This window comes from Felis catus, chromosome B3, assembly GCF_018350175.1.
Source record: "Felis catus isolate Fca126 chromosome B3, F.catus_Fca126_mat1.0, whole genome shotgun sequence".
In the NCBI taxonomy this organism is placed as follows: domain Eukaryota; kingdom Metazoa; phylum Chordata; class Mammalia; order Carnivora; family Felidae; genus Felis; species Felis catus.
The window spans coordinates 80,883,072-80,908,828 of NC_058373.1; positions in this window are offsets into that span (position 1 = coordinate 80,883,072).

A 25,757-nucleotide genomic window follows, 5' to 3' on the forward strand; every position below is an offset into this window, starting at 1 on the left:
AGGAAGATACAGAATCTGAAGCAAGCTCCAGGCTCTGAGCTGTCAGCACAGAGCCTGACACGGGGCTCGAACCCACGAACTGTGGGATCATGACCTGAGCTGAAGTCGGATGCTCAACTGACTGAGCCACCCAGGCTCCCCTCAGCTTAAAATATTTAATATTCCCAAGAACCATATTTTGGGGCAGCATGTTCTGAAACCTAGGAGAGGGATACAGGAGTGTCTCTGTTGTCTTGATTTTCACCTGTGCCAGGTCCATAACCAAGTTTTCTCTGGTCTCTAGTGAAAATGTTGGAGTAAGGTTTGCAACTGTCATTTTGGGGGGAAATCTCTTAGGTTACATCCAACGTACTTTTTTTTAGTGTTACCATATAAAGTAATGGTGATATGTTGGTTTTTTTACAAGTTCTTATTTGTTGGGGTGCCTGGGTGGCTCAGTCAGTTAAGCATCCCACTCTGATCAGTTCAGGTCATGATCTCATGGTTTGTGAGTTCAAATCCTGCACTGGGCTGCACTCTCTCCCTCTTTCTCTGCCCCTCCCCTGCTTGCGCTCTCTCAAAAATAAATAAGTTGATTTAAAAAATGTCTAAAAAGTTCTTATTTGTCAAAATAAAAAACTGGCAATCCTGTGCCTGTTGTGTGCTACCACCTCCGGTTTTTCTTTTGGAAACTCCCAAATCTGCACTGTTGATCTCATCAGACTTCCTTATTTCTATGAATGAAAAAATGAGGTTAAGAAAGGAATGGAGATTAACCCACTGTTGTATAGTGACAGTGGAGATTATTTTTCTTTTGCCTCGTTGTCACGCAGTAAAGAGTCTTCAAGGGCTCATCCTCCCGAATTAAAAACACTCAGGAAATTCCTTGTAAGCCTCTTTGAGGAAACTTCCACTTTTCAACTGATCATAGGAAAAACAGCAGCTGGGCTTTTCTGCTTTAATTGGTCATTGAGTCTACCATTACAATAAATGAGAAAAGCAGAAATCACTTCTGAATGTCTTGTTTAAAGGAAATTAGAGCCAAGCAGTAGTTCAGTTAGTATAAACAGATTTTATTCAGGAACTATTGTAATAGGGGAAAAGAGACCTCATATAGAACTAGGCACAGTTCCAAATACAGAATGATCAACTGAGGATTTATAGGTAGGGGGCTGGGTGGGGGTCAGTGGATAGAAAATTACTAAGAGGTTAATCAGGGGTAAGAAGGGATTCTGGCTAAACTGACTTCATATGATTCTTGCCGAAGGCAGGCCCACGTGATTAGATATCAAGGGTGGGGGACATTCTCTAAACTGACTTTGCAGAATTCTTGCTAAAATTAGGCAATACAGGGGCACCTGGGTGGCTCTGTCAATTAAGTGTCCAACTCTTAGTTTCAGCTCAGGTCATGATCTCTTGGTTTGTGAGTTCGAGCCCTGTGCTGACAGCATGGAGATTGCTCAGGACTCTTTCTGTCCTCTCTCTCTGCCCCTCCCCTGCTCACATGCTCTCTCTCTCACTCTCTCAAAAGAAATAAACAAACTTAAAAAAAAAAAATTGGGCGATACAGAGATGGACACAGAAGCCCAAAGGTCAAGGCCTACTTAAAAAGAGGGTTCAGAGGAACCTAACTAAAGTTTGGTCAAGGAGAGTCTTTGTCAGTCTTTCGCTAAGAAGAACAAAGATGCTACAAAAGAAAGAAGACCTGGTAATAAGAAGTTACTTCGGGAAGAGAGAGCACCAAAAAAAAAAAAAAAGTTATTTCAGAACAGTATCTGGCCTCCTTACCCTTCTCCCCATACAAAAGTAAATTAATTTTAAATTTCAAAATATACTCAACACAAAGGCCAAAATACCTCCAGATTAGCATAAAATAGCTAACTTCTTATAAAAAAAACATGTAAAAAATATCTTTGTATAACGTATATATTTATCATTATTTCTAATTTGCCTGTATGGATCTCTAGCCCTGGGTTCAAGTCTGCTACTTAAAACCTGCCTGATGAATAAATCCCTCTGAGCCTGTTTCATCATCTATAAAAAGGGTATAATTCGATTGGCATTGTGTATCTCACAGCATAGTTGTGAATGTAAGATAAGAAAGTATAGATAGAAACTCTTTGTAAACTGTAAAATGCAATATGAATGTTATAATTAAAAATGTAGACAAAATTTTTTTCTTCATAGCAAACCATCTGTTATAATCATAATATTTATTCAAATGCAAATGAAGTCTTATACCATCTCTCTCTTTGAGTTCAGTGATAAAATTAGATAATAGCCTTCTGGGAACAATGGCTACTCCAACAGATTTGGAAAGCAATGTGATCATTTTCATAAAATCCTGTTTTAAGTATTCTGCACTGCACAGCATGGTTAAAGCAAACCATGGGAAATTGCCCATTTTTGTAGGTCAACATGGCAGAAAATCAGCAATTCCTTAGGAATCTACTTATTCGAATACATCAATCTATTCAGGCAAAATCCAAAAAGAATTAAAGACCTGCTAAAAGTCTCAGGGGCTTCTCATAAGCATCTCAAGTGCCTCCCGTGGCTTCACAGTGCCCATATTTCTAGGAGCTGGATAAATGTTGCTGTTCTTATCTTACAAATGAAAAAACTAAGGTACAGATTTCCATGTCAATCATGTAATCAGGTCAGCACAAAACTCATTTTGATAACTTCTGTGTCCTGTTGAGTCCTCCTCACTTAGGACAGTGGGGCAGTAGACTTGTTGAATAGACTTAACTATTCTTCCCAGAGTTTCAGAACATGTTCAGTTGCAGGCTATTGTGGAGGTTCTGCTGGTTCTTCAAGCTCATTATCATGTATCCATGTATCCATGGACATGTATCCATGTTCCTTCTCAAACCAGGCTATAGACTTGAAATTCGGCTCTGTGTTCTTTTCCATTCTATACCTCAAATCATAATCATCAGTCAAGTTTCTTATTTGTTTGTTTGTTTGTTTGTTTGTTTGTTTTTTAATTAAACCTACCTCCAACATGGGTATGTAACTCATGACCCTGAGATTAAGAGTCACATGCTCTACTGACTGAGCCAGTTAAGTTTAATAATATGTATAATTCAATGTTTCTTCCACTCATTGGGCTTCTCATTTCCTAATTTAAGTCCTTTGCAAATTTGCTTGAACAATTGCAGTCATCAAACTGGTCTTCCCATCTCCAGGTTTGATTTTTCTCTTTCTACTGAAAAGATCATCTTTATTCACTTTGTATCTCCTGTAGCATCCAAGATAAAACTCTTAATAAATGTTCATTGGATGTGTTGGGATGGAAATTTTTTTCCTCTACTGCAATAGGTTCTTTCATTGGTAAATTGATAAAGACAAATTAATGGGAGAAAAACTAGTTACATATAGGGGACCCCCATATGAATATGAGACCTACAAGTAGTCACACAGTTAAGGTTTATGTGCCATTCTGAGCTAAGGAGAAGATAGGGGTCTGAAAAAGGAAGGAAGACAGTGTATAGGAAGATGGGAAGAGCAAATGTTTGGCAAACAAATGTTTGGCATGACATACAGAGACAATGGAACACAGAGAGAAATTTGATTTCCAGGCTTTTGAGCTTCCCCCAAGTTTACCATATCTAGCCCATATACTTTGTAGTAATCTCTGGTGATAGTTCTCTTCTCTTCCTGGACCAGGCCCCCTATCTAAAATATGTGAACCAGTTAAAGGGGAGATAAAAGCTCTTCCTGAGTCTTTTGAGCCTTGAGTGACTTCAGTTCAAAGTAATCCACATGACAAAGTGGCACATTTTGGGGAGGCTTATTCTGAACCTGTTCAAATGAAAGGCTGGGATTAACAATCAGGAAATGAGGAAAGGGTCATACTTGTGCAGGATTTCTTTTACATGTCTGGTACTATACTTCAGTTCATTTAATCTTTACAACTCCTGGAAGCTGATGCAGAAAACAAGATTTATTACTGTGAGTGTTTTTCCCTCCTTGCTCTCTAGAGAGAATTTTGTCCTTCCCACTTTAGTTTCTTCTAAACAGATTTTTCTCCCTTCCATTCTGGTGGTGGTTGTTGTTGTTGTTGTTGTTGTTGTTGTTGTTGTTGTTGTTCTTCTTCTTCTTCTTCTTCTTCTTTTTTTTTTTTTTTAACTCAGGATTAAGAGAAGAGAAGGAGAGTCTGCATCAGTCCAGACCACTGGGGAAGCAGAGGAGATGTTGGTTTGTGGGGTCTCCTTTGTTACAGAGAATGCAAGCTAATGGCAAATTGGGGAGAATATAAATTTTTAGATAATATACATAATAAAGAACTAAAAAGAGTAGGGGAGGGAGAAAGAAGGTAGAAAACACTCAGCAAGCAGGCTAGGGATGTGGAAGGATTTGCAGAGGTTTGGAGAATGAGCTTTGGAGAAGCTTTGGCAGAATGAGAAAGAAGAAAAAGGAGGATTTTAAGTATTGCTGTGAATTACAAGTTGGATTTCCTTTATGGTCTGAAAAAAAAGTAAGGATGGGAATTACTCTTGAAGGAATTTTGGCTAATGGACCTTGTTTTCTTTCAATGTGAAATTGAGCCATATGGAGTCCACACTGAACAGAAAGCTAGGGCTTGGAGAGCCAACCTTTTGCTAACATCACACAAACAGTAAAGGGCTAAGCCATAATTTGAAACTTGTCAGTTTTCATTCCCACATGCTACCTGTGGGTCATAAGAGATCTGTTGAATTGTACCTCTAAAAATCCCATTAAAAGGGCTCCAAGTTGGTTCATTTGGAAAAGCATGTGACTCTTGCTCTTAGGGTTGTGAGTTCAAGCCCCACATTTTGTGTAGAGATTATTAAAAAATGAAATAAGGGGCATCTGGGTGGCTCAGCTGGTTAAACATCAGACTCTTGATTTCGGCCTAGCTCAGGTCATGATCTCATTGTTTGTGGAACTGAGCCCCATGTCAGGCTGCATGCTGACAGTATGAGCCTGCTTGGGATTCTTTTTCTCTCCCTCTCTCTCTGTCCCTTGCACACACTCTCTCTCAAAATAAATAAATAGACATTTAAAAAAAATGAAATAAAAAAATTAGTTGAAGTTGTAATAGGAAGTCTTGTTCCTAATAGTTGTTGCACACTTAAGAGCTTTCAACATGAAAATTGTATTTCAGGGACGCCTCTGTGCCTCAGTCAGTAGAGCATCTGACTTCGGCTTACGTCATGATCTCATGGTTGGTGAGTTCAAGCCCTGCATCTGGCTTGCTGCTGTCAGTGTGGAGCCCACATTGGGTACTCTGTCCCCCTCTGTCTGCCCTCCCCCACTCGTTCTCTCTCTCTCTCTCTCTCTCTCTCTCTCTCTCTCTCTCTCCCCCTCAACAATAAATAAACCTTAAAAAAAAAAAAAGAAACTATTATTTCAGGGATGGTGGGAAAGTGGAGAGGTGATTCAGTGATCCCTTTGCTGTCCTGCTACTTTCTGGCTTTCATTTAGGATTTCTAGCCCTGTCTTTCTTTGTAAGAATACTGCCTGATTTAAAAGACCTTCAGAGAAACAGTAACTTCAAAGCCTAAACCCTCCCCAGGGATAAAAGAGAAAGCATTTCTGTGAGTGTGATCTATTTACAAGCATCACAGGCTCCCATTCTGTCTAGAGAGGGAACAGTATTTTGAATCATTAGGGGAAATGGAAAGATCTGAATTTAAAAGACTGAAGGATACATTGTCTAAGAGTCTGGAAATATAAGAATCATTGGCATATAACTACCGTAAGAAACCACCATAAGAAACATGGACAAGAGGAAATATTAATAGTGATGCAGATGATGATAGCCATTACTGAGTGCTACTTGGAGCAGGCACTATGCAAAGTGTGAACCAGGGAGGGTCAGAGAGAGAGTGAGACACAGAATCCAAAGCAGCCTCCAGGCTCTGAGCTGTCAGCACAGAGCAGGATGCGGGGCTTGAAATCAGGAACTGTGAGATCATGACCTGAGCTGAAGTAGGACCCTTAACCGCTTAACCAACTGAGCCACCCAGGCGCCCTTGGTCTGTGTTGCACTTTGAATGGATCTTTTACCCCTGCCTGATTTTGTAACATCATCTACTGGCTATTCAGAAAATATCGGCTCACTGAGTTATGCAGATCTCCCAAATGTTAACATCTTCCACTATGTAATATCCAAAGATCACATTTGTTATTATCACTTCTGATCTCATCAGAAAAGTTGTTAACATGTTGGGAAGATTTTAACCTCAAGATCGTGGGTACAAGTTTTTCAAAATTCTAAATTTTATAATTGGAAACAAATTTTGTCATTTATTTATTTTTAAAAGTTTATTTATTTGTTTTGAGAGAGAGAGAACAAGCCAGGGAGGGGAGGGTGGGGGGTGGAGACAGAGGACCTAAAGCAGGCTCCATGCTGACAGCAGAGAGCCCAATGTAGGGCTTAAACTGACAAGATTCTTAGGTCATGACCTGAGCCAAAGTTGGGTGCTTAACCGACTGAGCCACCCAGGCACCCCTATTTATTTATTTATTTATTTTTAATTTTTTTTTTCAACGTTTATTTATTTTTGGGACAGAGAGAGACAGAGCATGAACGGGGGAGGGGCAGAGAGAGAGGGAGACACAGAATCGGAAACAGGCTCCAGGCTCTGAGCCATCAGCCCAGATGCCTGACGCGGGGCTCGAACTCACGGGCCGCGAGATCGTGACCTGGCTGAAGTCGGACGCTTAACCGACTGCGCCACCCAGGCGCCCCCCTATTTATTTATTTTAAAGTAGCAGGCTCACCTTGTTTGTTTTCTAGAAAATGCCAGCCTAATGCCCAAGTCTGAATAAAATGTTTGTCAGTAGTTCTCTTATTGAAAATGGTGTTCCACAAGAAAAAGCAGCTAGTTTATTTAGCTCACAATCAATTGCTCTAGTGCTTTGTATTAGTATATATAGCAGAAGCATATTATAGGAATTTCACATTTCACCACAGATTTTTAAAGGGTCAGCATTTAATAAAAGTAATACTTGTAACTGTTTCACCAATTAAGTGCAACTGGTTGGTTTTTGTACTGCAGGTGTGTGGTGGTAGAGAATGCAGTAGCTGTTAATATAGTTTGAAGCTGTCTGAGGGGACTCCTCTTAGATTTCCTACATCCTTTTAGATTCAGTTCTTGGGATTCTGTGAATTAAACTGGCAGAAGACAGGTTAGCACGAGCAAAGACAGATTTCTTTTAAGTTTATTTATTTATATTGAGAGAGAGAGAGCGAGAGTGCTGCTCAAGCAGGGGAAAGCAGAGGAGGGGCAGAGAGAGAGGGAGAGAGAAAGAGAATCCCAAGCCGGTTCCATACTATCAGCGCAGAGACCAACTCAGGGCTCGAATTCACGAACCGCAACATCATAACCTGAGCTGAAATGAAGAGGCAGGCGCTTAACCAACCGGGCCACCCAGGTGCCCCAAGACAGATTTTTATTCAACTAAAGATACACTGGAATTCACAAAGTGTGACTCCAAGAGGTGGCTAAAATTTGGGGAAGGAGAGAAGGAAAATGGCACAGAAAACAATTGATTTCTAGGGGTACCTGGCTGGCTCAGTTGGTGGAGTGTGTGACCCTTGATCTCTGGGTTGCTAGTTCAAGTCCCTAGTTGGGTGTAGAGACTACTTAAAAATAAATAGTCTTTTATTAAAAAAAAGAAAAGAAAAGAATTGACTTCTTAATAAGGGGGAGGAGAGAAAGGGCACTTATGGGAAAACAAATGATCTGTTGGAAAGACAAGTGGTCCTTTCGGCTGCTTAGGTGTAGGTATCTCATCTCTAGTGATAAGAGTCAATCTTCTCTGGTTGCTCCAGGGGAGGGGTTTATGACAGTTGAGTTCTTTTTGAGAGGCTCTACTTTTAGGCAGATAAGGGATTTCAGGAATTCACATGCCTTCTGCTCACAATAATTATTATGCTACAGTGGCATATTCTGGACCCATTCAGCGCCAGTGTGCTGATTACTGCCAGGACACCAGCAGTTTCACCCACCCTTGTTTTTGTATCATTGGTGCAAATGCCAACATGGTAAAAAGGACAGATAACATTTTACTGTGATTATGAAAATAGTTTTGCCTTCTCTACCCCCTTAAAAGGTTTTGGGAGCCCCCTGAGGTCATGGACCACACTTTGAAAGCCACTAAGTGAGGGTATCTTAGAGAATCAGAGGGGAAACCAGGGCCTGAAAAACAGATTCCTCCAGGTAGGTGGTTAGGAAGAGGGGAGAGGGGGGCTGCAAGTCCTAGAGAAGTGGAGAAAAGCGCCTTCCTTTTTGGCACCAGCATGGGGAGACAGCAAGACTCCAGAAAGGAATGGCTATTTGGTGCACCCTGGCAGACAAATTATAGGAAACCTTGGCAAGAGATTCCTTTGCTTCCAGAATGGTGTAGGCACTTCAGAGTGCTGAGGGATGAGGAGAGTACATATCCCAGCTGTCACCTGTGTGAACTGCTCAAAAGGAGAACACATAAAAAAAAAAAAAAAAAAAAAAAAAAAAGGAAACACATATACAAAGCACACACTGGGGCCTGAGCACTTCATGAGATTCTTGGTACAATCCCATGATGAACAAGGGAAAGCTCCAGGATGACCATTCTGGCTGAATGGGGGCCAGATCAGATATCAAGCAGTAATAAATATTTGTAAAATATTACTTTTCACAACTCACTTTGTAGGCCTAGGTTTACTGACTCTAAGTGTATCATCTTGTTTAATACTTGACAACCTTATAAGATAGATATGATTTTTTTTCATTATTAAAAAAAATTTATTTGAGAGAGAGAGAACATGAGTGGGGGAGAGGGGCAGAGAGAGAGGGAGAGAAAATCTTAAGCAGGCTCCAGGCTTGGCGTGGAGACTGATGTGGGGCTCAGTGACCAGGGATCATGACCTGGGATCATGAGCCAAAATCAAGAGTTGGACTCTCAACCTACTGAGCCACCCAGATGCCCCGGTAGATATTATTACTATCATCATTCCCATTTTTTTAAATGTTTATTTATTTTTGATAGAGAGTGCAAGCAGGGAGGGGCAGAGAGAGAGGGGACAGAGGATCTGAAGCACGCTCTGCACTTACAGCTGTGAGCCCAATGTGGAGCTCGAACTCTCAAACCACGAGATCGTGACCTAAGCCAAATGCTCAACTGACTGAGCCACCCAGACGCCCCTCATCATTCCCATTTTATAGATGGGGAAACTGAGAGAATAGATGATTTATTTCATGCATGGCTTATAAATGACAGAACCAGCATTTGAATTATTTATTTGAAAATTGGTGCTCTTAGCACACTCTTTCTGATGATTAATATAGATAATTTCCAGGGCACCTGGGTGGTTCAGTCAGTTAAGCATCCTGCTTCGGCTCAGGTCATGATCGCATGGTTGGTGAGTTCAAGCCCGGCATGGGACTCTGTGCTGACAGCTGGGAGCCTGAAGCCTGCTTCTGAGTCTGTGACTCCCTCTCTCTCTGCCCTTCCCCCCTCTCATGCTCTGTCTCTAAATAAATAAATAAATAAATAAATAAATAAATAAATAAAATTTCCCTGTTTTCACTGTCTCCATTCACCTATTAACTTCCCCAGCCATGGGATCAGGGAAAGAGAAAATAAGGTGTTCCGTTGGCTTATATTTGTCCAGTTGTTTGCACTATTTGCAGTTGTTTGTGGGCTATTATAATGCTGGCAAGAAATGACCTAGCATATCTTGGATTCCTTAGTCTAAAATGATCCCTAGAAGGAAGGGATGGTAAATGTTGAATGAAGATGGTAAGCGCTGGTACATTTGTGGTGGGTATGCCCGGGAAGCCCACAGAACTCATTTCCCTACTTTCTCAGCCTCACACCTGAAAGGAAGGCCAATGATTGAGATATGGAGGCTTGGAAAGCTCTAAGGAAGGGCCGATCAGACCCCATGAACATAGGGTCAGGGATGCAGCCCCATGAAATGAAGTGAATGTGCTTTAATTAGAGAAACACAGTATCCCTGACTGGCATACTCCAGGGATCCCAAGGCACTCCAGAACATGAATAATTAGTGATTCTAAAACATGTCTACAAATCAAATTCTTTGCCACGCTTCCCATTAAGAGCTGGGTTTTGTTTTGTTTTAATATTTATTTATTTTTGAAAGAGAAGAGAGACAGAGCGTGAGTGGGGGAGGGGCAGAGAGAGAGGGAGACACAGAATCCGAAGCAGGCTCCAGGATCTGAGCTGTCAGCTTAGAGCCTGACACGGGGCTCGAACCCATAGACTGTAAGAGCTGAAGTTGGACGCTCAACCAACTAAGCCACCCAGGCGCCCCAAGAGCTGGGTTTTAATCCCTCTTCTCTGCAATATAGGCTGGACTTAGCGATTGACCTCTGGGGAAATGAGTGTGGCAGACTGATGGCTAAGTTAAAAAATGCAGTTCAGCTTCTGCCTGGTTCTTTCTAGCTACGCTCGCTCTCGAAACTCAGCTGCCATGCTTTGGAATGCCCAGCCCATGCGAAGAGCCATACATAGACATACACACACATACAGCTTTGCTGAGGTCCCAGCTGGCAGCCATAGGGGGGAAGTCTTTGAGAAGACTACAGCTCTAGTCACCATTTGGCTCCACCTGCATGGGAGAACCTAAATGAGTACCTCCTCATTGAGCCCAGCCAACTCCCAGAACCACGAGAGATAATAAAAATGTGATTGTTGCTGTTTTACATCATACATTTTGGGAGTGTTTTAGTTAGCAGCAATAGGAAACTAAAGACATTTTTCTTGATGGTGCTTTCTTGCAATTGCCATTCATCGATGTAATAATATCTATTTTAATTAATTAATTTAAAGTTTATATATTTATTTTGAGAGAGAGAGCATGAGTTGAGGAGAGACAGAGAGAGAGGGAGAGAGAGAGACAATCCCAAGCAGGCTCTGCACTGTCAGCACAGAGCCTGACTTGGGGCTCCAACCCAGGAACCGTGAGAACATGACCCAAACCGAAATCAAGAGTTGGACACTTAACCAACTGAGCCACCTGGGTGCCCCAAATTAATAAATATGAATATATTTTTAATTTTTTTAAAGTGTATTTATTTACTTTGAGAGGGACAAAGAGCGAGGGAGAGAGCCTTTAAAGCAGGCTCTGATCATGACCTAAGTGGAAATCAAGAGTTGGATGCTTAACTGACTGAGCCACCCAGGTGCCCCAATATATATTTTTTAAAGTTTATTTATTCATTTTGAAAGAGAGCTCATGCATATGCACATACACGTGAGCAGAGGGAGAGGCAGAGAGAAAGGGGGAGAGAGAATCCTAAGTCAGTTCTGCACTATCAGCACAGAGGCTGATGTGGGACTCAAACTCATGAACTGTGAGATCATGACCTGAGCCAAAATCAAGAGTTAGACGCTTAACTGACTGAGCCACCCAGGTGCCCCATTTAAGAAATATTTATAGAGTGCCTTCTCTGTGCCTTGCCAGTCCTACTTGTTCCTCTTCTCTTCCCTAATGCCTGTGATTTTGTTCTGAGGCTCAAGAGCAGAGTTGAGCCACCCTGGAAAACAAATGCTCCAGCCCCTATGATGTCCCCAGACAATTATTCAGGAGCTCAGGGGTGAGTCTCTCACACCCTTGGGCGAGTCATTTCTGGGGCTGCCAAGGCATTGTGCCACCCCCGTGATGGTGTGTCTCCAGCCAAGGAAGCAATCTGATTGAGAGCCTGACCCGGGCTAGTTGAAATGGTTGCAGGCCTCGGCTAGTTGAAAAGGTGTGGCAAAAGGGTGGAAACCAGGCTCTTTATGGCTTGTTGTGTCTACAGGGGCTGCTATAGGAAGTGGGAAAAGAATAGATACTGCAGAGAAGGAAGAGGAGTAGGAGAATGTATGGCAACAGGAAAAGGAACGAAAAGAGGAAGAAGACGACTACAGGACGAGGAAGAGGAGAAAAAGAAGGGGTTATGCAATAGCAAAAGGAGATAGCCAGAAAGAGAACTGCTATATATGAAAACATGCAAACATTGGAAGAGAAGCTCCTAGTAAATGAGAAGAACTAATCATATATATGGAGCACTTGCCTTGTGCCAGGCATTGCTCTAACTGCGTTGTCCTCCCCTCCCCCACCTGCTTCAAATACGATTTCATTTCATCTATTCCACATCCCTAAGAAGCAGGTACTATTATTGCCTGCACCTCATTTTGCAGGTGGGGAAACTCAGAGACAGAGAAGTTAAGTAATTTGCCTGAAGGGGTGGTATAGTTGGGCATCAACCCCAAGCAGTCTGGTTCCAGAATCTGTGCTCTTAAACACTAAACAATAGTTTTTCTCATGATATACAATATTTTGAGGCTCACCCCTCTGAATATAGAGGCATATTTGTTCTTTCACAAAATAATGAGGATAGAGGGGCACCTTGTGGCTCAGTTGGTTAAGTGTCTGACTCTTGGTTTCAGCTCAGGTCATGATCTCATGGTTCTGGGCTCAAGCCCCGCATTGGGCTCCACATTGTCAGTACAGAGCCTGCTTGGGATTCTCTCTCTCTGCCCCTCCCGTGCTCTCTCTCTCAAAATAATAAATAAATAAACATTGTTATAAAAGGATGAGATCAGAAGAAAAATAAAGGAAGGTGAAAGTAGGCAAAGACAAGGTGAGGACAAAAGAAACAAGAACATAAAATCAGAGATAAGAGAAAAAAAAGTTGTAGGACAGAATGTATTATGTGATCCTATTTAAACTTTAAGAAATAGAACATAAGCATGCACACAAATACACACACACATATCTTTAAAAGGAAAAAGGGCTTTTTCAGATTCCCTAGTTTCTTGAACTGATTAGTTTTTGTCACCTTTATTTTTCAGAATATTATTTATACGAAGGGTGGTGAGAAACCTGTTCCTTGGGAAAGAAAAAAAAAAAAATCCTACATTCCCTAATCCAAAATCTAACAGATTTGGAGGATATTGTGAGTCTCTACAGTAAGTCAGGAGGCTTTGAGGGAACTTCCTCCCTCTGACTCTTCAGCGTTTATATAGACTCAGCACTTCATATGCACTCAGAAATGCAGGATATCCTGACTTAAATAATAAAGGCAGCAGTGTGAGACCTCCAGATGAGGGTTCAAACTGTTTTTATTGTTTGTTTGTTTCCTGAGTTAATAACGCTGTTCAAAAAGAAGATCCAGGCTGGAATTCTCTGCTGCCCTCAAAAGATAGATCTAAAAAAGTTGGGCTGATGGGTGGACAGCAGTCCAGTCAGTACGTTCTTTGAGCTTGGAGCAAAGGGTGTGGCTTATCACCATGGCTCAGTGGATTCCATGGATAGATGTGTGATTTTGTTACCTCTTATAGTGGGGCTTTGTCCAGCAGCCTCCAGGATCTGAGGTGGGGCAAGAGCTAGTTCCTTCTACTGAGCTTTCCTCCTTCATCCCAGCTGCCTTGTTGTGAGTTACAAGTGTGTGATTCCTACCACTTGGATGCCAGTCACTACTCTCTACAGATGCAAAGTTGGCTACTGCTGGGTCCTGGCTTGTGTTCATTGGCAGCTGGGGGACAGAGCATGAGCCTCTTCCCCTGATGGTAACCCTTAAGTCAACAGGGTTCTCAGGGACCAGTGAGCACATTTAAATAATAAAAATAATTGTTATCATTATATAAATAACCAATGATAAAACATACTGGGACAGAAAACAAAATGATGCCTTAGAAATGAGAAGATACATTTAAAAGGGCTCAACAAAATGGAAAAATTTCCCCATAATCCCAGTCCCATGTCTAAATTCTCTCAGCCTGTCAGTGGGTAGCTGGAAGGCAGATGGAGGAATTAGAAGATGCTAGAGTCATTTTGGGACCTAACTGTCCTTTGTCTAAGAAACAGAAGTCCAGAAGAATCTTCTCACTTGGTTACCCCATGCCTTGAAAACATATAAACATCAACACTAAAGAGTGCATGTATTGGGATGTGTGTATTGTGATTTATAAAGCACCATGGAAACATTCTCATTTCCAGGCATGAGGATTATGCTGATTTACTCAAAAACAGAAGCTAGTAGAAGGGCTTACTGCACCAATGTTTCTTGTTGGGGGTTCAGTAGCATGGATGACTAATAGGGACTCAAAAGCTGTCACCAAAAGGCAAAATTTTATTAAACACAATTCCAACTCTGAGATTCTTGATTTTCAACATTAGGAAGGCCAATTATGTTTTAAAGTGGTGAGTAAGGTAGCCTGTTAAATGCACCAGAAAAAGTTTTTCTTCATCACTATTTTAAATGATAACCGTCATGCTCATGTAAGAAAATTCAACAACTGGGGCACCTGGGTGGCTTAGTCATTTAAGTGATCAACTCTTGGTTTTGGCTCAGGTCATGATCTCATGGTTCGTGAGATCAAGCCCCCTGTCAGTCCACACTGATAGGATGGAGCCTGCTTGGGATTCTCTCTCTATCCCTTTCTCTCTGCCACTCCCCTGTGCACTCTCTCTCTCTCAAAATAAATAAACTTAAAAAAAAAAAGAAAAATATCAACTTTAATAAAGAAGGATATAAAGTGATTCCTTGATCCCAGCCCTTAAACACCATTAATAGTTTCTTGAATATTATTCTACAAAATTCCTATGCTTATATAAAAGCACACACACACACACACACTTCAACAAATATAAAAACCGTGTACAAATAAATATATTTATATTATATATGTATAAACTATTTACAAAATCATAATTAGCATAGTATGCATTCTATTCTGTAATTTTTTCTTTCTTTTTTTTTTTAAACGTTTATTTATTTTTGAGACAGAGACAGAGCATGAACGGGGGAGGGTCAGAGAGAGGGAGACACAGAATCTGAAACGGGCTCCAGGCTCCCAGCTGTCAGCACAGAGCCCGACGCGGGGCTCGAACTCAAGAGCTGTGAGATCATGACCTGAGCCGAAGTCGGACACTTAACCGACTGAGCCACCCAGGCGCCCCTATTCTGTAATTTTTTTAAGTTTATTTATTAACTTTGAGAAAGAGCAAGTGAGGGATAGAGAGAGAGAACCCCAGCCAGGCTCCACAGTGTTGGCACTGTCAGTGCAGAGCCTTGAGTGGGGCATGAACCCATGAATATTAAGATCGTGACTTGGGCTAAAATCAAGAGCCAGACACTTAACCGACTGAGCCACCCTAATTTTAGGTGCCTCTAATTTTTTTTTTTTTTTTACAACTAAGTGTATGTTGGGCATTTTCACACATTAGTACAATTGATCTGCTGCATTATAAAAAAAATTGTTTCATAGTGGGGCTCCTGGTTGGCTCAGTCAGTTAAATGGTTAAGCGTCTGACTTTGACTCAGGTCGTGATGTTGCAGATTGTGAGTTTGAGCCCCGCATCAGGGTGTCTGCTGTCAACACAGAGCCTGCTTCAGATCCTCTCTCTCCCCCTGTCTCTGCTTCTGCCCCGCTCTCTCTCTCAAAAATAAACATTAAAGAAATTGTTTCATATTAATCCAATGTTTGTATTACTATGTTTTAACCAGAGCCTTAGCAATGGGCATTTATGTTGCTCACAGTTTTGTTTTGTTTTTTAAATAGGCATCACTTAATTGGCCTCCAATATGTTGCACCAATTTACACTCCTACAAATGGCATATATGTGTGCCTGTTTCTGAACACCTATTGTCACTGAGGATTGCCAAAACATTTCTAAATAGATTTTAGAGTTATCTAAGTGAGTCCTTTGTGGTAGCAATGTAAATGCAGTGGAAATGCATGAAATCAGCACATTTACCTGAGTAAACAAGCTAAAGATTCTAGGTCAGTATAAGAGTAAGTTATAGGAGAGTCACTGATTTGTTTTTATTGTTGTTGTTGTTTGTTTCTTTTTTTAAAGTTTGTTTATTTTGAGAGAGAGAGAGAGAGGGAGGGAGGGGCAGAGAGAGAGGGAAGAGAATCCCAAGCAGGCTCTGTGCTGACAGCACAAACCCTGAGGCGGGGCTCAAACCCACAAACTCTGACATCGTGACCTGAGCCAAAATCAACAGTGAGATGCTGAATCCACTGAGCCACCCAGGCACCCCAGGGAGTCACTGATTTGTGATTCTCTGCTTTATTTTCCTAAGATTTGGGACTTGGAAAGCCTTTTCTCATTACAGTTCTCCAAGTGTTGAACAGGTGTATAGGCTCCATAAGACTGTGCTATGCCTGTGTTTTCAGCTTCCAGGATACTTGTAGTTAACATCCCAAAAATATAAGGCTGTGCTGGTAGTTTGAGACTCTAATCAATGTTTAACTATGTTTTTGTTTTTTTGAAAATACATTCAGACACCCAATTTGGGAGGCCAGAAACACATTTCCTCTCTACTGTAGCGATGTGGGGTGTAATCACCAGTGACACGGGGCATACCCACCATGTCTTCCTCAGAGTTTTGGGTCTTGGCAAGAGGCCACTCCACCTTACATACTACCCTTGCCTGAATGAAAGACAAGCCAAGAAGCACAACTACTAAATGGAAGAAGGGGATGAGGAGTGGAAGATGGTAGATAAACATCCCCCTTGGTTATGGAGGAAAGGCAGAGGGTTTCATTTTCCTTGTTGCAGGCAAAGATGGCATGGAGCCCTAGGAACAGGCTCAAAATAGTGATCCTGGCAGGGCATACCAGACTTCTGAGATTGATTATGAAAGCTTCCAGCTTATGAAGTCTCCAATGTCTTTTTTCAGCTAGCAACTGGAATGCCAAAGGCAAGGCATTTTTCAGTAACTTGATATACTTCCTATCAACTAGCAGCTCCTTCAGATTTCTTGAGTAAGGAAGCAAAGAGTTCTCTCCTATGTTGAGGGAGAGGAACTTGTTTCCCGGAAATAGCTCTGTCATATTTCACCAGAAATACCAGCAGAGCCTCACTGGTTATATTTCATAGGGCTGTGATGATGTTCTATATTCTCAGCAGGAAGGAAAAGTAAACACAAATCTGCTTTAGCATTCTAGATGCCTGGGTGTACAAAGCATAGTGTACTTACTCTCATCTCCATATGTACCACAGTATGTGTTTCCAGCACTGAGAAACAGCATTCAATGAACCCAGAAACTCTTGGGTTTTGTACAACAATTATTGTTCTTTTTATAAATCCTACTTTAAAATGTCTGACTATCGACTGGTTTTCAAAATTTAAAATCACAACTATTTGTTGCAGGTTTAAAGAAAAAAAAATTTTTTAACACGTATTCATTTTTTGATAGAGACAGAGTGTGAATTGGGGAGGAGCAGAGAAAGAGGGAGACACAGAATCTGAAGCAGGCTCCAGGCTCTTAACTGACAGCACAGAGCCCGACATGGGGCTCGAACTCACAGACTGTGAGATCATGACCTGAGCTGAAGCCGGACGCTTAACCAATTGAGCCACCCAGGTGCCCCTATTTGTTGCAGGTTTAAAAAAAAAATAAATTAAAGCCAAGTATTAAAGAAATTCAGACAATTATCAGATATTTGCCCCCTCTCTCCCAAATGTCAGGCCTAGCTGATTTTAATACTGAGTTCTGTTTTTTTTTTTAATTTTTAATGTCTATTTATTTTTGAGAGAGAGAGAGAGAGGCAGAGTGCAATTGGGGGAGGGGCAGAGAGAGACACACACACACACACACACAAAATCTGAAGCAGGCTCCAGGTTCTGAGCTTGTCAGCATAGAGCACAGGGCTCAAACTCGTGAACCATGAGATCATGACCTGAGCAGAAGTCTGATGATGCTTAACCAACTGAGCCACCCAGGCAACCCTACTATTGAGTTCTTTAAGGCACACTTAACATCTATTTTATGCAAATTGTTCTAGAAAATAAAAAAAATTCAGAAATGGTCAGCTCAATTTTAAAGACTAAGATCTTTTTAAAAAATTTGTTCACTCATGTGTATTTACTTTTTTAAAATTGAGGATTAACTGCATATAACATTATATTTGTTTCAGGTGTACAACATAATGATTGATGTTTGTGTGTATTGTGAAATGATCACCACAATAAGTCTAGTTAATATCTGTCACCATACATAGTTACAGTGTTTTTTTTTTTTTTCTTGTGATGAAGACTCTTGGGGTGCTTGGTTGGTTCAGTCAGTAGAGCATTAGACTCTTGATCTGAGGGTCTTGAGTTCAAGCACTATGTTGAGCGCAGAGCCTACTTACAATAAATAAGTAAATAAGAAGGCTAAAAATTTATTTTTAAATTTTTTTAATGTTTTTATTTTTGAGAGAGAGAGAGAGAGAGACAGAGACAGAGTGCAAGTGGGGAAGGGGCAGAGAGAGAGGGAGACAGAATCTGAAGCAGTCTCCAGGATCCGGGCTGTCAGCTCAGAGCCTGTTGTGGGGCTCGAACTCACAAACCGAGAGATCATAAAGTCAGACACTTAACTGAGCCACCCAGGCACCCCAAGAAGACTAAAATCTTGATTAAAAAACCAGATAAGGGGGCACCTGGGTGGCTCAGTGGGTTGAGCGTCCGACTTCGGCTCAGGTCATGATCTCATAGTCTGTGAGTTCGAACCCTGTGTCGGGCTCTGTGCTGACAGCTCAGAGCCTGGAGCCTGCTTTGGATTCTGTGTCTCCCTCTCTCTCTGCCCCTCCCCCATTCCTGCTCTGTCTCTCTCTCTCTGTCAAAAATAAATAAACATTAAAAAAAAATTTTTTTTAAAAACCCAGATAAGGACAATACATGAAAATTATTGGCTCTAAATCCAACAAAGTATTATGAAAAGTCATACATCAAAATCTAGTAGTATCCTAGAAAACCCAAATTAATTCAAAAAATAGAAAATATACCAATGTAATCTACCACATTAAGGAACTTAAAGAGAAAAATTATTATCTCAATTGATTGTGGAAAAAAATTGGATAAATCTTAGTGCCTATTTATGATTCTTTTACTTAAAAAAATTGCTTTTTAAGTTTATTTATTTACTTTGAGAGAAAAGGAGAGCACACACAAATGGCGGAGGGGCAGAGAGAAGGAGAGACAGAATCCCAAGCAGACTCCACACCATCAGCTCAGAGCCCGATTTGGGACTCAAACTTACAAACCATGAGATCATGACCTGTGCCTAGATCAAGAGTCAGAAGCTTAACCGATTGTGCTACCCAGGCCCCCCTAAAGCAAGAACTCTTAGCATATTTTGAATAGAATAAAGCTTACTTAATCTGATAAAGATTTTATACCAACTTTAGACACATCTCTTAAGGATTGGAAACAAATCTTTATAATTTAACATAGTGCTTGTAGGGGAGGAAAAATAATTTTCCCTCTACCTTTCTGAGTTCTTAGCTGAGACCTCATAATAAAAACACAGATTAACACCACGAAAGACAAACAGAAATTTATTAGAATGTGTATCTCACATATACATGGGAGATACCCAGGGAAAAATGAGAAACTCCCTGATGCCTCTTAGAATTCAGGATTAAGTACCAGTTTAATAGGGAAAGAGGAGCAGGGGGTGCATATAGGCCTCTTAGGGGAAAGTAAATGATTTGTAGGAAAGATGAATGGGCATTTAGAAGACTAGATTATATATGATATAATAGCTTGTGACACAGTCTTTCTGGGTGTGTGTGTGTGTGCTGTTTTTAAAGTGTTTATTTTTGAGAGAAAGAGTGTGAGTGGGGGAGGGGCAGAGAGAGAGATAGACGAGGGTTGGGTGGGGTGGTGGTGGGGACAGAGGATCCAAAGAGGCTCTGTGATGACAGCAGAGAGGCTGAAGTGGGGCTTGAACTCACAAACTGCAAGATGATGACCTGAACCAACGTCAGCTCAACTGAACCACCCAGGTGGCCCTCTGGGTGTGGTTTTGACTTCTAGTCTTCTCTCCTGTGATAAGAGTCAGTCTTCCCTGTTGATGAAACTCTCAGGGGAGGGGATTTATGACAGCTGAGTTCCTTTTGGAGGCTCTGTCTTAGGCAGATAACGGGAGTTCAGAGGAAGCCTCTCTCTGCATTTGCTGTTTTTCAAGAGCCTACAGCTTAAAATAACTGATTACTAAAGTGGCATATTTTGGGCTGGCATGTCCTGAACTCCTACAGTCATATTTTGGAGTGGCATTATTCTGCCACCCTTTATGCTATAAGGAAGAAAAAAGTTATAGTAGTTTATTTTAGCAGGTTCCACACATAATAAAAGTTCCTTGATGATGATTTGCAAAATGCTGAATATATGAAAAAGGAAAAAAATGTAGACTTCTGCCATATTTTTGGTTATCCAATTTACAACTGCTTTTCCTATGTGGGAGAAATCCTTTATTGTATACCATGTAGGTGAGATGCAATGCTCTGCTTTCTACAATAAAGTTTACATGGAGACATCTTCTCTCTTCTTGAACTGTGGCATTTCAGCAGCCAGAGTGAGGTACATGGTCTTGGCTTAGCTAAAGAGATGTTCCTGCTGGGACTCGACTCTAGACAGATGGCCTCTGACGTTTTGAGTGCACTAGCTGTGGTAGAATTCAATGGAGGCAGTGTCCTGCAGCTCCCTCCCCCTCTTTTTTCCCCTCCCCCTCCTTCTCCTTCTTCTTCTTATAATCTCTACACCCAATGTGGGGCTCAAAATTACGACTCGACCTGAGATCAAGAGTTGCATGCTCTACTGGCTGAGCCAGCCAGCTGCCCTGTAGCTTCCCACTTCTTGGTCTTCCAGAGCTGCCTTGACTCTCACATTTCTTCTAAGTTTGGTGTTCCTTTCCCATTGACTTGTTGAACCCATGAGAACTTTTAATAAATTCTCATTTTTCTTTTCATTAAAAAAAACCAAGATAGTTTTGTGTTGTATGCAGCTAAGAACCTTGACAGATACACCTTGCTGTCTACCACTTAAAAGCAATTCTACTAATATTATATTTTATTTATTTTTTAAAAAATATTTTATTTATTTTTGAGAGAGAGAGAGAGAGAGAGAGAGCGAGTGGGGGAGGTGCAGATAGAGAGGGGACAGAAGATCACAAGTGGGATCAACATTGACAGCAGAGAGCCCAATGCAGGATTCAAAATCACAAACTGTGAGATCATGACTTGAGCCAAAGTCTGCCGCTTAACTGACTGCACCACCCAGGAGCCCCTATTATATTCAATTTCTTTCCAGATCTTTGCTTTGTATTTTTTATAGTATTAAGGTCAAACTCTATACATTTTTGTATTTATTTATCTAGCTTAGCATTCACAAATACATTATTTTAATCTGTAAATAAATTTGAAAGTTGATGTAATTATTCTATAGTATTTATATCATAATTTCCTCATGCATGATCCTACTGGAAATTTGTTCCAAAATTTTTCGGTTATTATAAATAATTCTTCAAATAAATCATTATGTTTGTTTTTCTCAGTTGTTTTTAATATTTCTTTATGATAAATTTCCAAGAGTAGAATTATTATACCCAAGAGTAGGAGTCCTAATATTAAGCTTATGTCCAATAAATACAAAAATGCACAAGTACAGAGAATGGAGAAAAGACAGCGGCCATTATAATCATCAAAAAATTTACTGAGCACCAACTAGATCTATGACCACATTGGTCACTTAATGATAACCCTTGCCTTTACAATTGAGTCAGACATTTTCTAACCATCTAACTTGCAAACAAGATCTACTAACAAATAACCTACAAAAACGAAGAGAGTGCAGTGTGTAAACACGACACTGCATTAGAATGTGCTGTGATAGAAGACAGAATATTAGCTCTAGAAGGAACTATAATAACTTTGTGGTATAAATAAAGTAAAGAAACAGAATTTATGTTTTTCAAGCTGTATAATGATAAAGGTTTGGACAAATAGATAAATGAACCTAAATAATTTAGGTCAAGATAAACTTAAAAAAATTTTTTTTTCTGGCTACAGATATATTCAACACAAACAGTCCTCTCCAAACTAGGTTGGCTGTCCAAGTTGACAACCATATTGCCTCTAAAGTGGAATTTAGTTGCTGAACCAGCAATGTGACCCAGTATTCCATCTATAGCTGTCTCTGTTGTCTTCCCTCAGTTGAGTCTTACAGGCCACTTGCTCTCTAGACCTTTCAGCAGGCCTTTCAGTCTCAGGATGGCCGCAGCACCAAGTGGCAGGCAAGATCTCAGGGGGCAGATGGTGGTAATCATGGAAATTCTGGCTACTCTTCTTGGTTATGGATCAGCAGAAATGGCTAGGCAAACTGTTACTTCATTAGCCTCATGACTTGAGAGATTTCATGACCCTCATGACATGAAGGTTGGGAATATTCTTGTCTGCCAACTTGGGGTGCTTTGGCATTTTGACATCCTTCTTGGCCACCATCACTGCCTCCTTAAAAAAGGAGTTTCTAAATCCAACAGTATGGTGCTGGCACAAAGTAGACACACAAATCAATGGAACAGAACAAAGAGCCCAGAAATAAACACACACGTATATGGTCAATTAATTAATGACAAAGGAGGCAAGAATATGCAATGGGGAAAAGATAGTTTCTTCAACAAATGGTGTTGGGAAAACTGGACAGCTGCATGCAAAACAATGAAACTGGACCACTTTCTTACATGATACACAAAAGTTCAAAATGGGTTAAAAACACAAATGTGAGATGTGAAACCATAAAAATCTTGGAAGAAAACATAGGAAGTAATTTCTTTTGACATCAGCCATGGAAACATTTTTGTAGGTAGGTCTCTTTAGGCAAGGGAAACAAAAGCAAAATTAAACTATTGGAAGTAGACCAACAGAAAGCTTTTGCACAGTGAAGGAAATGATCAAATAACAAAAGGCAACTACTGAATGGGAGAAGACATTTGCAAATGACATATCCAGTACAGGGTTAATATATAAAATATATAAAGAAGTTATACAACTTAGCACCAATACCCAAATAATCCAATTAAAAAAGGGCAGAGAATATGAATAGACATTTTTCCAAAGAAGACATATAGATGGCTAAGAGGCACATGAGAGGATGCAACATCACTTATCATGAGGGAAATGCAAATCAGAACCACAATGAGGTATAATTTTACACCTGCCCAAATGGCTAAAATAAAAAAGACAAGAAATAAGTGTTGGTGAGGTGTGGAGAAAAAGGGACCCTCGTACACTGTTGATAGGAATGCAAATTGGTGCAGCCACTATGGAAAACAGTATGGAGGTTCCTCAAAAATTAAAAATAGGGGTGCCTGGGTGGCTCAGTTGGTTAGGCATCTGACTTCAGCTCAGGTCATGATCTCACAGTTCATGAGTTCCAGCCCCTCACTAGGCTTTCTGCTGTCTGCACAGAGCCAGCTTTGGATCCTCTGTCTCCCTCTCTCTCTGCCCCTCCCCCACTTTCTCTCTCTCAAAAATAAATAAACATTTTAAAAAACATTAAAAAATTAAAAATAGAAGTACCATATGGTACAGTAATTCTACTATTGGGTATTTACCCAAAGAAAACAAAAAACACTAATTCAAAAAGATACATGCACTCCTATGCTTACTGCAGCATTATTTACAATAACTAAGATATGGAAGCAACCCAGTGTGTCCTGATAAATGAATGGTCAAGTAGTATACACACACACGTGCACACACACACACACACACACACACACACACACAGTGGAGTATTAGTTATAAAAAGGAATGAGATCTTGCCATTTGCAGCACCATGGATGGAGCTAGGGCATATAATGCTATGCAAATTAAGTCAGAGAAAGAAACACCATATGATTTCACTCATATGTGGGGCTTACAAAACAAAATCAACAAACAAAGAAAAAAAAAGAGACAAACAAACACCAGACTCTTAAATAGAACAAAGTAGTAGTTGCCAGAGGAGAGATGGGTGGGAGGATGGGTGCAATAGGTGAGGTGATTAAGGGGCGCGTGGGTGGCTCAATAGGTTAAGTGTCCAACTCTGGCTCAGGTCATGATCTCAGGTTGGAGAGTTCAAGCCCCGTGTTGGTCTCTGTGCTGACACAGCTTGGAGGCTAGAGCCTGTTTCGGATTCTGTGTCCGCCCCCTGTCTCTCTGCCCCTCTCCCGCTTGTGCTGTGTCTCTCTCTCCTTCAATAATAAATAAACATTAAAAAAATTAAAATTAAAAAATAGGTGAGGTGATTAAGAGTACACTTGTCTTTTTTTCTTTTCAGACTGAAAAAAATTTTTTTTTACACTTTATTTAAGTAATCTCTACACCCAAAGTGGGACTTGGACTCAATGATCAAGGGTTACATGCTCTACTGACTGAGCTAGCCAGGCACCCAAGACTAAATTTCTCTTGGTGAGCACTGAGAAATGTATAGAGTTGTTGAAAATTATATTGTACACCTGAAACTAATATAACACTCTATGTTGATTACACTTCAATTAAAAATGTAAAAAAAAATTTTTTTTAAAGACACAGAGAAAGCAAGTTCTACCAAGAAGGACTTTTGTTTCCTAAGTCCTTATCTTTTCTATCTGCAAGCCTTTTGAAACAAATAAAGGAGTTTGGGCAATACGTTTAAAAAGTTAATAAAAACGAGTTTATAAATGGCAATCCAGTTCTTCCTGGGCATCAACGTCACCAGGGGCTGGGGCTGGAAAGCCAAGATAAACTACTAAACTTACTCCTTTATAATGAAAATTCAGATGGTCTGCATCTTAGGACCAGAAGGAACTGCGGGAAGAGGACTCAGTCTTTTCTTGTTCTCCATATAGGGCTATTCTCAGGGAATACTCCAAGAGCTCAATTTCTTGGAAAGACTGTGGTACTTGGGAAGGAAAAAAATCCTTTCCTAATCATAGCCGATTAGGAACAACAATATCTTAAAAGTCTTATTTCATTTATGCTTGTCTCTAAAAATGGAAAGGACACAATGATCGATCTGTAGAATTCTCTAAACAACTATTTGTACTTAATCACTAAACTTCATCTTTGTATTAACCTATAAAACAGAGATGTTTTATTTAAAAAGATTTTTTTTAATGTTTATTTATTTTTGAGAGAGAGTGAGCAAGGGAGGGGCAGAGAGAGAGGGAGACACAGAATCTGAAGCAGGTTCTGGGCTCTGAGCTGTCATCACAGAGCCCAACGTAGGGCTTGAACTCACAAACTGTGAGATCATAACCTGAGCTGAAGCCGAATGCTTAATCAACTGAGCCACCCAGGCACCCCAAAACAGAGATGTTTTAGTTGGGCCAGAGCAAATAGGATTTTACAGCAAGAGTTTCAGACCAAACAGGATAAATCACCGATCTGGAAAAAAAGGCACAAAATGCCCATTTTTTTCCTGGAAAATTTGGGAACACATTGAAGAATGTATCCCTGTTGGGGAGGAAAAATGGAGATCCCCTCCAATGCATTTTGTATTCTTTGGTAGCAGAGCCTGGAGCTCTAAGGTTTTTGGTTGCATCATGAATGCCACATGATATGGCCTCGAATACTTGGGCCCAGAACACTCAGTGCAAATGCCATTTTGCTAGTCAGGATAGACCTCCACCCTACCCCGAGTCAGCCTTTCATGTCCACATTAGACTAGCTATGCCCCGAATGCAATGGTATTACATTCTGGGTAGGAAAACTTAATGGGTCACAAATCCAGCCTTTTCTCCTCTTTGCAGAATGGTGCCTTAGATTTGCATTCAATTTTTAGGAGGATCAAACCAGTGAGTGCGAATTAACCTCCACAGGAAGGACTTAAGGAAACAACTGCTTTCAGGGGAGGAGGATGAGGTGACAAACAGAACTCCTACAAGGACCTTTTTTTTTTTTTTTTTTTAAGTAAGCTTTACAACCAATGTGGGGTTTGAACTCAGGACCCTGAGACCAAGAGTAGCATCCTCTACTGACTGAGCCAGCCAGGTGCCCTCAGAGATCAGTTTAAAAT